The 14,022-nt window shown below is 39.5% G+C and overlaps 1 protein-coding gene across 1 annotated transcript in view; it reads right to left on the bottom strand.

The window, feature by feature from the left end:
• P2RY8 (P2Y receptor family member 8) overlaps positions 1-9,955 on the bottom strand; it is a 37,453-nt gene extending 27,498 nt beyond the window's left edge. The window contains exon 1 of the mRNA XM_043997531.1: positions 9,868-9,955. The gene's annotated coding sequence lies outside the window, so the exon portion shown is untranslated. The remainder of the gene's footprint in view (positions 1-9,867) is intronic.
• Positions 9,956-14,022: the final 4,067 nt, after the last annotated feature.

Genomic DNA, 14,022 nt, shown 5'->3' with positions numbered 1-14,022 from the left:
GTGGTAAAAATTATTTGTGGTAAAGATTAATATTCCCGTTTTTAGATAACTCATTTGGGAGGGGCCACACCTGGCCCACCCCGAGGTTACGTATGCTACTGAACTGAGAAGGAGAAATCTCCATAGGTAGTTTTTGAAGGACCTCCCCTTTTGTGGAAGGAAAGATTGAATGCTCCCTGAAGGGAGGGGGAGGGCTGCTTCCAGAACACTAGGCTTCTTCCAGAAGGCGAGCTCGCTCTCAGATCTCTCTGTCTGGCGACTCCCCTTGTGGTAGCGCATGTTCATTCTGTATCAGCATGGTGTTAGCTATTCTTTTTTTTTTTTTTTTGGTGAGGCAATTGGGGTTAAGTGACTTGCCCAGGGTCACACAGCTGGTAAGTGTGTAAAGTGTCTGAGGCCAGATTTGAACTCAGGTCCTCCTTAATCCAGGACCAATGCTCTATCCACGGTGCCACCTAGCTGCCCCTGGTGTTAGCTATTCTGGCAGCACAAGCAACTGTAGACTTTCAGGTTCGGTGAGTTAATTACGGAAAACCCTAAACTCCTTTGAACTAGCTTAATTGGAAACGTCTGAGGATTAAATAGGTTAAGCTTAGAATTAAGAGCATTTATCTGTATTTCTATTTTCCTATTTCCTTATCTTTGATTTTTATTAGTTTCACCTTTGTTGTTTAATTAATTCCCAAGTAATAAAATCTGATCCTTTTGTGAACTAAAGCTTAGAGGCTCCTTTCTTATTGGCCTGGGAGAAATATCTAAAAAGGGCAGTTCAAAGGAGAGGGAGAACCTAAAATGTCCCTCATATTTCTGGGACCCCAATATTAAGCCGAGTCACCCAAATAATGTGCTGTATATCAAATTTTGGCCCTCACAGTAGGCATTTAATAAATGGCCATTACAGTCGTAAATGAATGATGAATGGGTTGAATGAGGGACACTGTAATGAATTACTGTCTAACTTCTTTTATCCCACAAATCACAGTGATTTTAGAAGGATTTTCAGAAGTAGATTGTGTTACAGAAAGCAGGTCATATACCACCCACATGCCCCCAAACACATTTTCACAAATGACTAATATTATCTTAAATTTCTCCAGATGTGGTGGTACTGTAAAGCACTTTCCACTATATGGCACTATGCACATTAATTGAGAGAACCACAATTGTTAATGAGTCCATTTGGGTAGAGTTCACTGGGTTAGGTAGTGATCTTTTAAGTCAGTATGAAATACTCACTTCTGCAAATGCATTTTCTCTTTTACCAGTTAGTATTACTTTTCTAAATCAGGGATTCCTTTTTTTTTTTTTTTTTTTGGTGGGGCAATGAAGGTTAAGTGACTTGCCCAGGGTCACACAGCTAGTAAGTATTAAGTGTCTGAGGCTGGATTCAAACTCAGGTCCTCCTGAGTCCAGGACCAGTGCTTTATCCACTGTGCCACCTAGCTGCCCCTGTTAGTACTACTTTTCATTGACCAAGAGGATAAAATGCATCCTGGGAAGCATCTAGCTTATACCTAGCTAGTACATACTCTAGACGAGTCTTATTAATTACTACTATTTTCCTTAGCTGCTTATTTGATGTATTGTGTCTACTATGTGCCAAGCACTATGGTGCCCGAGAGAACAAAGATAAAAGTGAAACATTCTTTACCCTCATGGAACTTACATTCTAATGATAGAGACAACAGATAGATAGGTAGGTAGATAGATGAATAGATAAATAGGTAGATGGATTGACAGGTAGATAAATAGATAGGTGAATGGATGGATGCACGAATGGATGCATGGATTGATGGATGGATAGATGGGAAGGTAAATAGCTAAAATAAGCTACAAGATGGGTTTTGAGAGCAGAAGGCAATACCAGCTGGGAGGTGGGGGGTCAGGAAAGGCTTCATGTAGAAAAGGTAGCCCTTGAGCTGAGCCTTGATGGAAATTAGGCATTCTAAGAGGTGGTTAGTGAGGAGAGAGAACATTCTAGGTATATGGGGAAGCCAATGCAAAGCAGGAATATCACAATATAATTTTCCATTAATATTGTGCTTTTTTACTTTTTCTAAGTACTATCACACAGGACAAAACTATCAATTTAAGGTTTATCAGACTTAAATTTTTTTAAAAATTAAATTTTTTTTTTTTAGACAGGCTAGGGAGAGTAACTATAGATTTTTTTTATTGGGCTAGGGAGAGTAAATATAGATTTTCTAACATTAGGGTTAGGGACTGGATCTATAATTTTATTGATGTAGGGAGTTCCTAGTAAGGAACTTTTTCAATCAAAGCAGATCAGCATCTCTTTTGTAATTTATAATCTTAGAAAGTGACCTAAAGCATTGAAAGGATAAGGGATTTGTCCACATGGCTAGTTTATCAGAAATAGAATTTGTACCCTGGTCATCCTGGCTCCAGCTACACCTGGCTGCCTCATCATGTAAAGTTACATTTAGGTTTTGTTTTGTTTTGTTGTTGTTGTTGTTGTTTTGCTGGGCAATGAAGGTTAAAGGACTTGCCCAGGGTCACACAGCTAGTAAGTGTGAAGTGTCTGAATCCGGATCTGAACTCAGGTCCTCCTGAATCTAGGGCTGGTGCTTTATCCACTGCACCACCTAGCTTCCCCCTAAAGTAACATTTAGTGAAGTTATTGAATTTATTTATAGTGGTGCCTTAGTTTTAGGATATTTTGATTTGATTCAACAAGCATATATTAAGCACCTGTAACATGTATAGGGCACTATCATGAGCCTGGGGATTTACAGACAAAAGGAAAAGTGGCTCCTGCTCTTAAAGAATTTACATTGTCCTGGGATGTGTTAATTAACCTGTTTTAAAGGCTGTCCCCAAAATCTTAGTGCAGTTTTAAGCTTTCATAGCTTTAAGCTTCCCAAAAAAAAAAAATTTTTTTAAGCTGCACTAAGACTTTTGGGACACTGTATGCAGAAAGACATTATTTTATTCCATTGAACCAAAGAATAATAAAAATGTTTTCTTGCTGAGAAACACGGATGATTAATAAAGAAAATTGGGTTGGTAACTGTCACTAACTCCCCCAGCCCATGCAGCCCTTGTGGTCAAAAACTCTGTCTGACGGAAATTGCATAATGAGATGATTGATTTCTGTTTCCAGCTGTTTCAGCAGACAGCATGGATTGCAACAGAGTTGATCATAAGCACTGTGTAACTTAAGGTGATCAATTCAAATGAACCAACTGAAAAATAGTCAATTTACTTATCCTGTATACACAGGGCCTGTCTTAGCAATTCATGGTCACAAGAGTAACCTGAGGCCTGTTGTGTTATTCTAGCATTGTTTCTCACTCTATCACCCCTCATCCCTCCAAAGCCACCCCCCCCCCCCCGCTGCCCCCAGTGGCTACATTTATCTTTTATCAGTCACTTCAGAAAACCTCAGCCAAGAGCAGAGGGATAGTAAATCAAATGGTAAAAGATTTCTTTAGATGTAAAATCAGGAGGGAATCATAGAGATAAATTGGCCAATCCTCTCATTTTATAGTTGAGGAAATTAAAATTTAGGAAAAATAAGAGTTAGAATGTCATAATATCTTCTTTCATTGATATTGTGTTTTTAATTTTTTCTAAGTACTATTATACATGATAAAGCCACCAATTTAAGGCTTATCAGTAGATTATAAGAGAGGGCAGCTAAGTGGATGGTAGATAGAGTGCCAGGCCTTGGAGTCAGGAAGACACATCTTCCTCAGTTCAAATCTGGCCTCAGACACTTCTTAGCTGTGTGACCCTGGGCAAATCACTTACCCCTGTTTACCTCAGTTTCCTCATTTGTAAAATGGGCTGGAGAAGGAAATGGCAAGTCACTTTAGTATCTTTACTGAGAAAACCACAATAGGGGTAACAAAGAGTTGAACACAACTTAAAAATGACTAAACAACTAAACAAGTAAATAAGAGTCAGAATTTGAGCTCAGGGTCTCCGATGCAATGTGCTTTACAATCCTACAGTTATGATAAGCACATAGAATTTTAGAATTGAAAGGGACTACCGTGGTCACTTAGACTAAACTCAAATCTAAATGGGAATACCCTCTCCAATGATGAGGAGTCATCAGGCCTCCCTTGATGATGGGGAGCTCATCATTTTCTTTCTTTTTTTTTTTAGTGAGGCAATTGGGGTTAAGTGACTTGCCCAGGGTCACACAGCTAGTAAGTGTTAAGTGTCTGAGGCCGGATTTGAACTCAGATACTCCTGACTCCAGGGCCAGTGCTCTATCCACTGGGCCACCTAGCTTCCCCTAGCTCATCATTTTCAAGGCAAGCCTTTACATTATACTTTTGGGCAGCTCTGTGTATGAGGAAACTATGAGGATATCTAACTGCCTATTTTGAACATCCCCCCCCTCCCCCGTTTCTAGTTATACCCTCTGAGGTCAATCCCTCTTCCCTATAATACCCCTTTTATTGTATGTTGCTATTTAATGTAGGAGGTCTTTGTAAGGGAGTAAAGACAGGATCCTAATCCTTTCTGTCATTTGTCCTTCAGGGCCTCAATAATACATATCCCTTAGTTTGATTCTTCTCTTCTAACATGAAGGGCTTCCAATCCATGTTCAGTTGGCTTTACTGCACTCTAGGCCCGGGTCCACAGATGAGAGCCCTGGCCTCTCTCTCTCAGCCAGCACCAGCTCTACCTTTCCTTTCACTCTTCTTTTCTTTCTTTCTTTTTTTTTTTTTTGTGTGTGAGGCAATTGGGGTTAAGTGACTTGCCCTGGGGTCACACAGCTAGTAAGTGTCTAGTGTTTGAGGTCATATTTGAATTCAGGTCCTCCTGAATCTAGGGTCAGTGCTTTATCCATTGTGCCACCTAGCTGCCCCTCCTTTTACTCTTACTAGTGTGGTACCTGAGGAGAGCAGCTGGAGAGTCCTAGCACCTGCTACCAGGGGTGGTGATCCCCAATTACAGTTGCCTGGGAGCTTGCTTTGGATCATTGTGGGCTCAGGAGGCAGCCTTGCATGTGTAGTGATGGAAGGAAAGTGAGTGCTTAAGTGGGATCACAGTGCCCACAGCTGGAGAAGGTGAACTCACACACATAAAACTTGGCAAAGGTGTCTTTCCCATTCCTTTCTGTCCAGCACTACTCAGTGAACATTTTTTTTTTCGTGGTAAAGAAGTAGCCATTATTAGTTTTTATTCGTGGAGATAATGCCAATACTGTTTGTGAATAGGTGGCACGTGAGTTTACTAGTCTCATTAAGCGTTATGAGGGTCAGATAAATGGCACAGTTGATAGAATATTTAACTTGGATTTAGGAAGATCTAAGTCAGATCCTGCCACAGATATTTGCTAGCTGGCAGCTAGCTGGCGCAGTGGATAAAGCACCGACCCTGGATTCGGGAGGACCTGAGTTCAAATCCGACCTCAGACACTTGACATGTAGTAGAGGTGTGATCCTGGGTAAGTCACTTAACCCTCATTGCCCTGCAACCCCCCCCACCCCAGAAATTTGCTGGCTGTGTGACCCTGGGGAAGTCACTTAACCTCTATCATCCTCAGTTTCCTTTTTTTTTTTTTTTTGAGACAATATGAGTTAAGTGACTGTGACTTGTCCAGGGTCACAAAGATAGTGTCTGAGGTTGGAGTTGAATTCAGGTCCTCCTGGCTACAGAGACCATGTTCTATACATTGTACCACCTGGCTGTCCCTCAGTTTCCTTTCCCCCAAAATGGGGGTAATGATAGCACCTACCTCACATAGTTGTTTTGAGGATCAAATGATATGCTTAAAGTCATTTGTAAATCTTAAAGTACTATATAAAGGGGCAGCTAGGTGACACAGTGGATAAAGCACTGGCCTTGGATTCAGGAGGACCTAAGTTCAAATCCAGCCTCAGACACCTGACTAGCTGTGTGACCCTGGGCAAGTCACTTAACCCTCATTGCCCTGCAAAAAAAAAAAAAAGTACTATCTAAATACTAGCTCAGTCATGTCCAACTTTTCATGATCCCATTTGGGATTTTATTGGCAGAGATACTGAAGTGACTTGCCCAGGGTCACACAGCTGGTAATTATTTGAGACTGGATTTGAAATTAGGAAGATGAATCTTCCTGATTCCAGGCCTGGCACTCTATTTACTGCATCACATAACTACCCAAAATGTCAGCTATCTCTGAGTTCTTCTCTAAGAGACTCGCTGACATTCCACTTGGCTTTGAACAGCACACCGAACCCCAGATGGTTCTTGATTCCTCAGTTTCTTCAGCTAAAAAAGGGGATATATACTGCAGGCCTATTTTAAAGGAAGGGCCAATAAAACTGACCTTGGAGTCAGGAAGGCAGAATTTGAATCCTGTTTCTGTCACTTAATTAGCTATATGATTTTGGACAAGTCACTTAATCTGTCCCATCCTCAGAGTCCTCATGGGTAGAATAGGGATAACCTTCCTCACAGAATTGTTATAAGGGTCAACTGAGACAGTATAAATAAAGTGCTTTGTAAACATTAAAGCGCTGTACACATACTAGCTATTATTATTTGTTGTTATGATTATTAGCTGAAGAATATGAATGTTACTCATTCATTTCCTCCTCCTTTGGGCCAACATCACTGCTGGACATCACTTATTCTTTTTTATGTACTTGTCATCCCCAGCAATACATTAGGCACATGTGGACTCAATCATCCCCAGCAATATCTATTTAGTGTCAATAAGGTCTATTTTCCTAGCAGCCCCACACCAAACTACTGATGGGGTAAGACATTTGCCTGGTACCTTGTGTGAAAAGCTGCCCTTTTTGTTTTCCTATTTTTAAATTTTTTTTTGGCAGGGCAAAGAGGGTTAAGTGACTTGCCCAGGCTCACACAGCTAGTAAGTGTCAAGTGTCTGAGGCTGGATTTGAATTCAGGTACTCCTGAATCCAGAGCCGGTGCTTTATCCATTGCACTACCTAGATGTACCCCCTCCTTTTTGTTTTTGTTTTTTGCTTTTGTATTTCTTTAATTAAATTAAAAAAAAATTTAAAAGGAAACAATTTAGAAGCCACTTGAATTACTGATGTTTAGGACACAACAGGTCTGGGCAGTACCTGGGGGAAGTGGAAACTGGACAGCAGATGGCCATGGAGGCTGGGTTAGTATAACTATGGCAGGTTAGGGCCAGGAGCTGGTTCTGGGTAACATACATGGAAGCTCATTTTTAGCTGGCACTTGATTGACTTCTTTTTTTGGGGGGGGGTGAGGCAATTGGGGTTAAGTGACTTGCCCAGGGTCACACAGCTAGTACATGTTAAGTGTCTGAGGCTGGATTTGAACTCAGGTCCTCCTGAATCCAGGGCCGGTGCTCTATCCACTGTGCCACCTAGCTTCCCCGACTCGATTGACTTCTATCTCAGAGGGGACTACTGTATGGCACTGATGCCCTGTGAAATGTAAGTTTGTGGAGGGCAGAGACTGTTTCGTTTTGTTTTGATTTTTTTCTTCTCTTGAACATGAGGCATTTGCTATATAGTTATTTAAATCCCATAGGAAAGATGGTACCCGATAGAGTAAAATGATCACAGACCTGAAGTTAGGAGATCTGGATTCAGGGATTCCAACTCTGCCACTTTCTGACTATATGACCATGGGCAAATCACTTAACTTCTCTGGGCCTCAGTTTTCTCATCTGTGAAATAGGAACAATGATATTTTCAATTACCTCATAAAGTTAGTGTTACGATCCAATGAGAGAAACTATGCAAAGGTTGTTATTCTTCATCAACCTTAAGTCTTGTCATTTCTGAGGTTGCAGTCAAATTGACATTCAGTGTAACATATAGCCTTGTTTATACCAGCCATATAAGTTATAGATTTTTTTTTTTTAGCAGGTGCTGATTCCGCTTTCTGTCTTGCATCTCTTTGGCATGCTCTGTTCATAATGACTGCAAAGGAAATTTAGAGCATGAAAGAGATGAGCAGATTGCAAAGGAAAATGAGAAACTATCCGTCTGAGGCCCTGTATAAACTTGAGATCACATGCCAAACGCCCTTCTCAGATAGATGGAGCAGAGGCATATGAAAAATGTCCTTATCTTTTTCTCTTGTCATTTTCTCACTTATTGCAGAAGCAAAGCTTACAGTAAGTTCAAGCTGATTTGCATATAATTGTGTATTTTTGTACTTTTGATCTTCTCAAGTGAGAAAGTATTGAGGGCTGCTTTTTTTGTTTTAAATCTCTTTCCTTTTTTTAGAGTCACACAAGTCAGCACAGTTTTAAGACAGATTTCATGCATCTCAGTTTCCATACTGGCCATGTAGCAGTCTCTGGTAGAAATTATACAGCATAATTTTTCCATTACAGTCCTGCAAGACATGACATCTTTTGAGCAACACCCACACACTGTTAGAAAAGTTTTTTCTTTATGTATCTGTGAAAGATGAAGACTTGGTTAATAAGCTAAGAACAATTGGTAAATTTATTCATTATTGCTCCATTCCCAGGCCCTTTGGGAAGAATGACTCCTTGTTAACTGTGCATCAGGCAATAAAAAGATTTCTGGCCTTGAAGCTATAAGATCGGGATTTGGGATATGAAACAGACTTTTTCTTTACTTTCTTTGTTTTTCTTGTTGGTTTTTTGTTTGTTTGTGTTTTCTTGCACAGTATAATTTACATGGAAATGTGTTTTGTATGATTACACATATATAACATATCAGATTACTTGCCTTCTCAATGAGGGGGGAAAAGAGGGAGAAATCTTGGAACTCAAAACTTGAAAAGAAGAATAATAAAATTGTTTTTACATGTAATTGGGAAAATAAAATATTAAATTAAAATTTAAAATTAATTCCTAAAAAATCATTCAATCAATCAATTAATTAATTAATTAAATTTAAAAAGATGAAACAAACAAAAAGAAGATCAGAATTTGAGTCCTGGTTCTCATATTGATTACCTGAGTATGCTTTAATTTCCTTGAAATTTAGCTTCCTCATTTGCAAAATGGAGATAATAGTACTTGCATTTGCTAACTTACTGGGATGTTGTGAGGAAGTTGCTTGTTGGTAAGCCCTGCAAGCACTCTATTGGTAGGGGCTACTGCTAACTTTTTTCATAAAGGGAAGGTCTTACTATTCCATTGTTCTGTTCAGTAAACTCCAACAACTCCCTCTTGCTTTTTTTTTTGCGGGGGGGCAGGGCAATGAGGGTTAAGTGACTTGCCCAGGGTCATACAGCTAGTAAGAGTCAAGTGTCTGAGGCCAGATTTGAACTCAGGTACTCCTAAATCCAGGGCTGGTACTTTATCCACTGCACCACCTAGCTGCCCCCTAAGCACTTACTATTTGCCAGGCACTGTTCTAGGTGTTGGGATACAAATACAAGGAAAAAGAAAAGACAATCCTTGCCATCAAGGAACTTACACTCTAATGGGGGAAGTTTGTTGTTGTGCTTGTTGAGTCATGTACAACTCATGATCCCTTGGTGTTGTTTTCTTTCTTTCTTTCTTATTTTTTTGTAGGGCAATGGGGGTTAAGTGACTTGCCCAGTGTCACACAGCTAGTACATGTCAAAGTGTCTGAAGCCACATTTGAACTCAGGTCCTCCTGAATCCAGGGCTGGTACTTTATCCACTGCGCCACCTAGCTGCCTTGCATTGGTGTGGTTTTCTTGGTAAAGATATTGGAATGGTTTACCACTTCCTTCTCTAGCTCATTTTACAGAGGCGGAACCTGAGGCAAATAGGGTTAAGTGACTTGCCCAGAGTCAAATAGCTAAGTAAGTGTTTGAGGCCAGATTGGAACTCAGGAAGATGAGTCTTGTTGACTGCAGGCCATCTGACACTGTATCCATTGGGCCACCAAGCTGACCAGTGGGGGAAGACAACACACCAAAGGGAGTTGAAAAGGGGGAGAGTACCTTCAAGGGCCTGATGTTCAAAATAGGAAAGTGACAAGCAAAGCCTGGAGGGGAATGAATGATTCCTGGGGCTGGTCTGGGCCCTTCCTCACAATGGAGATCTTGGAAGGAATTCAAGGTAGAGTGATGGTCCAGGATGAGGAGGCCCCCGTTGCTGAGGCAGCTGAAGCTTGGTGTCTAAGTCAGGAAAGTCAGAAGCAAAGCTGGGAGGAGAGAGAAGGATGGTCAGCCTGGACTCCTCCTTAAAATGGAGAAATAATACCCTTAGAAAGAAGTTTAGAGGTTGTTAGGAGCATTAAGTGAAATAATATATGTAAAGTGCTATTATTATCCAGGTTTATACCATCCTACCTTCCATGCCTTGGAGCTAAACAAGGGGAACATTTAAAAACACATTAAGTACTACTTATTTTTAGGAATTTCACATTTATCAGATTTCAAAGAAGATTATTTCTAAGGTTCTATGGAATTGAAGTAGGCAGATCTTCTCCTTACTGATGGAAAACTTGAAAGTGCAAAAAGAGGAATCCAACAGTTTACCCCATTGCTTCTCATAGGGTTCACAGACTCCTGGGGATCCCTTAGACCCTTTCAGGGTATCCACAAGGTCAAAATTATTTTCATAAAAAGATGTTATTTGTCTACTAAAATAATTCTCCCCTTTCCAACTACCTATCTGTAGGAGACTTGATTTTCTTCATATACTTTAACCAAAACAACAGACCGAAACAGACTGAGTGCAGAAGCAGATATGAGAATCCAGCTATCTTCTGTTTGACCAGACATTAAAAAGAATTGCACAATTATGTAAAATATTTCCACTTTTCTCAATAATTTTTTTTTATTTGGAAAATATTTTTTTGGTTGTAATACCAATTCCTTTGTCCTCTGGAATATCATATTCCATGCCCTCCGGTCCTTTAATGTAGAAGCTGCTAGATCTTGTGTTATCTTGACTGTGGCTCCACAGTACTTGAATTGTTTCTTTCTGGATGCTTGCAATATTTTCTCCTTGACCTGGGAGCTCTGGAATTTGGCTATAATATCCCTGGAAGTTTTCATTTTGGGATTTCTTTCAGGAGGTGATTGGTGGATTCTTTCAATTTCTATTTTACCTTCTGCTTCTAGAATATCAAGGCAATTTTCCCTGATAATCTCTTGGAAGATGACGTCTAAACTCTTTCCTTGATCATGGTTTTCAGGTAGACCAATAATTTTCAAATTATCTCTCCTGGACCTATTTTCCAGGTCAGCAGTTTTTCCCAGAAGATATTTCAGATTGTCCTCTATTTTTCCATTCATTTGGATTTGCTTTATTGTGTCTTGATTTCTCATAAAGTCACTGGCTTCCATTTGTTGAATCCTAATTCTTAAGCAATTATTTTCTTCAGAGAGCTTTTCCATTTGTTTTTTCAAACTGTTGACTTTTTTTCATGACTTTCCTCCATCACTCTCATTTCTCTTTCCATTTCCTCCTCTACCTCTCTTTATCTTCAAAGTTCTTTTTGAGCACTTTTATGGCCTGATACCAATTCATATTTTTCTTGGAAGCTTTGGATATAGGAGTTTTGACTTTGTTATCTTCTTCTGAGGGTATATTTTGATCTTCCTTGTCACCAAAGAAACTTTCTATGGTCTGGATTTTTTCTGACTGTTTATGTTCCTAGCTTATTTCTTGACTTGTAAGTCCTTCTTAAAGTGGGGTACTATTTCCAGGATGCACTATCCCAAGCTTCAGGGGTCCCAGGTGCTATGATTTAAGGAGAGGCAGGTTCTCTACAAGCCTGGCCTGTGCTCTGGTCTATAAATAGCCCCAGGCTTGCTTGCTCTTTAACCCAGAAACAAAATTCTGTTTCACTGTGGTTGCAAGCTCCAGGAGAGCTTCTGTCCTTCCCCCACCTAAGCCCGCCAGCATGGGCAAAACAACTGAGTACTGTCTCAGCACCAGCAGAGACCCCTGTAATCTCCCCTGGCCAACTGCTCAACCTTCTCACCAGACCGTGAAGTGAATTCCAGAAATAGACACTGCTGCCACCTGTTCAGAGGCTCCAGAGGTCTCTTTCTCTGGTGCAGCCTTCCTGGGGATGGATCTGTGGGATGGGTGTGGGCTCCACTCTCACCTCGGTACAACAGACCTTTCTTGTCGACCTTCTAAGCCATCTTTGGTTGGAAAATTATCTCACCCTGTCCTTTTGTGGATTCTGCTGCTCCAGGAATTGTCTTATGGCATTATTTAGAGGTTTTTGGCATGATCATGTGGGTGGCTCTGAGAGGTAGTACTACCTTTCCTCTGCCATCTTGATTCCACCCCTATGGCCTGGTTTGAAAAATGTTTATTTTTCTTAAAAATATATTGTTTATGTTAACATATAATTGGTTTATTTTTATTTTTAAAATCTTTATTTTTTTTTACTTAATAGTATTTTATTTTCCCCTAATTAAATGTAAAGCTAATTTTCAATGTTCATTTTTATAAGATTTTGAGTTCCAAATTTTTCTCCCTCCTTCCCCAAGACAGCAACCAATCTGATATAGATTATATAGTATAATCACGTTAAACATATTTCCACATTAGTCATGTTGTGAAAAAAAGAATCAGAACAAAGGGGAAAAACCACAAGAAAGAAAAAAACAAACAAAGTGAAAATAGTATGCTTTGATCTTCATTCAGTCTCCATGGTTCTTTTTCCAGATCTGGAGAGCATTTTCCATCATGAGTCTTTTGGAATTGTCTTAGATCATTGCATTGCTGAGAAAAGCTAAGCCTATCACAGTTGCTCATCATGCAATGTTGCTGTCACTGTGTGCAATATTTTCCTGCTTCTACTCACTTTATTTATCATCAGTCCATTTAGTCTTTCAAAGTTTTTCTGAAATCTGCCTGCTCATCATTTCTTATAGCACAATAGTATTCTATTGCATTCATATGCCACAACTTGTTCAGTCATTCCCTAATTGATGGGCATCCCCTCAATTTCCAATTCTTTGTCACCACAAAAAGAGATGCTAAATATATTTTTGAGTGTGGGTCCTTTATGATATCTTTGGGATAAAGACCTAATGGTGTTATTGCTGGGTAAAAGGGTATGCACAGCTTTGTAGCCCTTTGGACATAGTTCCAAATTGCTCTCCAGAATGGTTGGTTCACTTCACAACTCCTACAACAAGAATTAGTGTTTCAATTTTCCTGCATCTCCAACAATGATCATTTTCCTTTTTTTGTTATATTAGCCAATCAGAGTTGTTTTAATTTGCATTTCTCTTATCAACTAGTATTGAGAACACTTTTTCATATCATAGATAGCTTTAATTTCATCTGAAAACTGCCTGTTAATATCCTTTGACCATTTCTCAATCAGGGTTATTTTTATTATTAAAAAAATAAATATTTAAAAATTTATCAGTTATAATTTTAATATGGTAAATAACAATTGATAATGATAACCAATAATTCATTTCCTCCTAATTCTCAGTTTAGCAACACAATGGGGTTGATAACAACAACAACAGTAATAATATCTAATATTTATATGGCCCTTTTTAGGGTCATGGTAGCTTAGTTTAGTAGTTTACATTACTGGGCCAGTAGATAAGGGAAAATTGTAGACATAGTGGACATTTCACTGAGACATTCAATAAAAGTTTCCCAAGGTAGAGAAATAGGGCTGATGATAGTACGGATGGGTTAATTAATAATAATAATAATAGTAATAACAAAATAGTTGGCATTTATATAGTGGTTTCATTCATTCAACCATGAGGCAGCTAGGCATAATGGTTAGAGCACTGGGTATGACATCAGGAAGACCAGAGTTCAAATTTGACCTGAGACACTTAAAAGCTGTGTGACCTGGGGCAAGCCAGTTACCTTCTATCTGCCTCAATTTTGGAACTAGAAAATAGGGATAATAATAGCACCTATCTCCTAGGATTATTGAGAAGATCAAATGAGAGATTTGTAAGCACTTAGTATTGTGCCTTGCACATAGTATGTGTTTAACAATGCTTTCTACCTCCTCTTTTCATTCAGTCAGCATTTATTCAACCACTTCTTATAGTTGGGCTAACACAACTCCATAAGAACAGGTTTGAGGAAATCTGGTGATGATATGGAAAGCATCAGGGAGATCTTTCTCCTTCCTTTGAGGGCTGTCC

This window comes from Dromiciops gliroides, chromosome 3 (genome assembly GCF_019393635.1).
Source record: "Dromiciops gliroides isolate mDroGli1 chromosome 3, mDroGli1.pri, whole genome shotgun sequence".
Taxonomy (NCBI): Eukaryota; Metazoa; Chordata; class Mammalia; order Microbiotheria; family Microbiotheriidae; genus Dromiciops; species Dromiciops gliroides.
Note: the sequence above shows the minus strand (reverse complement) of the source record. Positions and strands in the feature narration are given on the sequence as shown.